Here is a 4755-nt window from a genome sequence, read left to right as displayed (position 1 = left end):
GGTATAGTACTGCTTCGCGGAACTATTCGGCGAAGCGCCGACTGTTCTTTTCATCGCCTTTTTGATCCTTTTCCTTTAGGGCTTCGCGTACTGGAATAAAGGGCGGAATCTATCCCTTTGGCGACTCGCCAAGTGTGCTTGGCGGAGCTCACTCTTCATCTTCTTCGTTCTTTTCAGCCTTTTTGTTCCTTTTTGCGCCTAAGCGTCCATGCTTCCGCTAAAACTTCAAATACCTGAAACTTAAGAGTTTTCATCAGATATTGAGACAAAATAAGCATTCGAGGACACTATTTCTATCAAAATAAATCCCTAAATGAGTCCAATGTGTGTACTCATCAGTTGTGGTCTTCAAAAATATGCAGGTCGTAGTCATCATAAGTGTCGAGAAATTACCATTTGTGAGAATCATTAAGTATAAGATTTCACCTTATATTTTCTCATTTTATGAAAAGATTTTGAATAAGTAAGGACTTTTTGTGTTTGTTTGATCGGATCATTATTTTTTGTATGGTACTTAATCTTCTCTCCTCACGCTTTCAGGAAAAATCAGTTTCTCCTCACTCTATGGGTAGATTTTGGAGAAATAGAAGGAAATGAAATTGAAGCCAAAATGGAAAAAGATGCAGATCTTACTGTCATCCTCGAAAGGAGTAATATCTACTAATCAAGGTACAAGGTACAGACGCATTGAACTTTTTACCAACATAATTTAAAAAAATAACAAAACGTTATACAAGCTATGTGTTACACATGGTTGTCATTGCAAACTAAGTTCAATTCCACAATATGCGTAGATCCTACTTACCCACAAACATTAGAATTCATCAACTGTTACTGATATTTCATCATTATTTCTAGATTTAATTTGCATTTAAAGAACTTGCGAAATATATTATTTGGAACAATAGGGCATAAGAAAACAAAACAATGCTTTTAAGTCGTGTGTCAGAAAAAACCTCAACAAGCTCATCAGCTCCTCCCATGGTGGTGACTCCTGCCGGCCAACAAGTTATCCCTATTGCAGAAATTTCATCACCACTTTCTGTAAGTAATACTTTGTGCTGGTCATTTGAGAGTATGCTTATTAATTCTTTATGTATGCATTAATTTATATTTTTACAATTCTGGTTGTCTAGCTTCGGCTAAATCAAAAAACAAATTATATTTATTCATGAGTAATTTATGTAAGTGATTATTGATGTATACACTATGTGTGTGTATATATATATATATATATATATATGTTGTTTTGATTTTTTTTCGACAGATGAGAATCTTCTATGTTGAGGCAGGAATGGCAATATCAAATGAGTTGCAAGAGTTTTGTGTGCTTGAAAAGCTTTTGAATGTCCAAAATGTAATCGGAAGACAACATTAGTACCTCGGTACTATACTTTTGACTTGTTAAATATACTTTGTACAAAATATAGCATATATTATACACAAAGTGTGTATATATATATATATATATATATCTATATGATAAAGCGTAACTTAAAAAACATATACATATATAAATTCACATAAATATACAGACGCAATTGTAAGAGATACAAACGAACATGTAATGTATATGTATACAAATCTAGGAAAGACGTTTCATACATAAATCATTCAATTGTTCAAATGAATTTATACAAAACTGATTGATTCATATTATTACACCTGAACGTATAAACAATTTAACAATCAAAATACAATTCATTTTTCGTTCATATATACAAATTGATAAGAAAAATATACAAATCAAAATGAAATTATAGATCACTATCATAATATACAATCCAAACAATTTCTGAATTTCAAAAACCAAATCTGTAATAAAATACAATTTCATCTCGAAAATTTCAAATCAAAGCTATATGTAGATTTCAAAATATCAAACTGATTTGAATTCTAACAACTTTTTCGCTCATATGTGTTTGAATCTATATACAATTCGAACTGTAATTATAGAATATTATCGTAATATACAATCAGATCAATTTATAGATGTTTAAAACCAGATCTGAGTTTCAAAACACTAGATAAACAACAATTTCATTCAGAAAAAGTCAAATCAAAGCAATTTTCAGCATTAAATACATTTTGCAGCTGTTGTTTACTCGAAAATCAAACTGATCTCTAATGTTTGTATTGCTCAAACTATTAGTCAAACTGATTCTAGTTGGAGTACATCTTGCTAAAGATGTCATTGTAGAAAACAAATCCAATTAAAATATAATGTGCACGAGTGTCACGACCTAGGGGTACCCCTAGATGTGACACATCGTACAAGACTCTAAAAAGCCTCATACAAGACTCTTAGCATATCATAACATAAGATAATAGAAAATGGTGCGAGAATTTAAAACATTTTTCCAATACAATCTAAGTCTCATAAAAACAAAGCGGAAGTCTTTAACATTGTCTCAAACCATCTAATATTTGAATAGTATTAGGGACGCAACCCATACAATAGTTCTAACATAAAATAAAGACATAAAAGGAAAGGGTGATCAAGTCCTCGATGCTATGATGACTCACCAAATCTTTGCTCCTTGCTCTACTATAAACCTAGCCACGAGGATGGAAGTCAATACCACCGGATCCTACATTTGATAAGAATGTAGGCAAAAGTATGAGTTAGTACAAACATGTACTAAATATGATGGCTAGCATAAATCATCAACATAAACATAATGTAGGCATTAGTCAACATAAGACATATACCATAATCAGAAGAGACATCAACTTGATACATAGGTTATAAGCATAAGGAGTAACAACATAATCATAGACACAATCAATGCATCTGACTCAACATAACTTAAGAGAAACACTTCATAAGTAACCTCCAGGCAAACTTGTGCAATACATGGATAAGACCCCATAATCCCACCCATGCTAAGTAAACCATTTAGTCTCTCATTCATATTCATCATCTTTTGATCTCATCCTTAGTTTATTTCTCATAGACAAGGGAACATTCACCTTTAGTCATACAGATATTGGAAGGGCCTTTCAAGCTACAATCCAAACTAGGAATACATCATACAAGTAAACTTATTATAAAACATACTTATAATACTTCCTTGAAGTAAGCTTGTTACATCATACACATGTTACTTGGATTGGGGACTTGTCCCTCATATTCATGTTAGTCATGGATGAGTACATCTCTACTAGTCCATAACACATCATCACTCATGAATGGTTATGATTTACCAATTCAAGGCTATCAAGGAAAATCACCTTACTTATGCTAGACCAAGCTATCATGGAAATCACACTCTCATGCAAGTCCAAGCTACTCAAGGAAGGGTACTATTGCTCAATTCAAGCTATCATGAAGTGGTGTGGGCTCACCAAGTCAAGCTATCATGCAAGCATTCTATTATGCTAGTTCAAGCCACATTGGAAGGGTACGATTTTTCAATCCAAGGCTATCCATGAGTTCTACTATCTCAAGCTAACATGCATGGTCTTATCTTAACAAGTCAAGTTATTCATGAAGGGATATCACATCACCACTTCAAGCTAACATATTTCTTACATGCTTTAGTTCATTACATCATGAGTGAGAAAACCTTTCACCGTCCATGTATACATGTAGTCTTAGATTCATTTAGGTGAGAAAACCTTTCAACCTAGAATCTTCATTATGTGAGAAAACATTTCACATCATGTTCATTATGTGTTCATGAGAATGTCCTTTCAATCATCACAACCATATTATTATAGTCAATAACACTTTACTCTCAAAGTGTACTTAAGGAATTTACAAATATTTCATAAGAGTATGCATAATCTCTTACTTTCATAATATAGGTCATGTGTGTAAAGTTCATCCACAACAATACCATATACAAGTCAACAACATATGTTTTACTCTGAAGCCTTAGTCACAATTCAACATATAAGCTTTATTCTAAAAGCCCTAACAATGATCATTAATCATTCATGCCTTAGTCGCAAAGAAATCCTAATCTCAAGCCTTACCATTCATAGTTCATCATACATACTTGATCTTAGTCAATTCATGTTTATAAGATTTAATCTTAGGCAAATTCATATCTATTTAATTCAATTTCAAGTCATCTATGTTGTAATTCATCAATCCTAGAAGATCACATCTAAGACCTCAATTTCCCCTTTAATGGCATAAAACTCAACTACATCAATTTCACCCTAGAATAATAGGTTAAACATGAATACATGTATAATCATACTAAAACATGCAATTCCAACATAAACAACGATAAACAATCATAATCCACTCTATTGGATCATAACCCATAACATTAGAAGAAACCCTAGTTTGACTTCCGAAATTCTTCTTCTAAAACGGGGAAAACATGGGGGCTTCATGGATGAAAGGAATCCATGAGTGAATAATACATCATACCTTGATTACAAAGCCTACCAATCTTGATACAATGGAGTCTTGACGTGACCTAGCTTGACCCTCTTCTTCTTCTTCTTCTTCTTCTTCTTCTTCTTCTTCTTCTTCTTCTTCTTCTTCTTCTTCTTCTTCTTCTTCTTCTTCTTCTTCTTCTTCCTAGAGAGTGGATATTTGAGAGGGAATTGGGTTTCTTTTGTGAGTCTTGAAATAATGATTTAGGATGACTTAATTAAGGGGTCTAACGCCTTATATGGGTAGTCTAGATTAGACTAAACCGACGTCACTTAATTCTTAATTAATTCTAGAAAGTTCCATGAAGTCCTTACTAACTGACCTCACTGCCCCATCCATGAAACCTCGATCACGGGGAG

Source organism: Solanum tuberosum, unplaced genomic scaffold (genome assembly GCF_000226075.1).
Source record: "Solanum tuberosum cultivar DM 1-3 516 R44 unplaced genomic scaffold, SolTub_3.0 scf00005, whole genome shotgun sequence".
In the NCBI taxonomy this organism is placed as follows: domain Eukaryota; kingdom Viridiplantae; phylum Streptophyta; class Magnoliopsida; order Solanales; family Solanaceae; genus Solanum; species Solanum tuberosum.
This window is presented reverse-complemented; position numbering follows the sequence as displayed.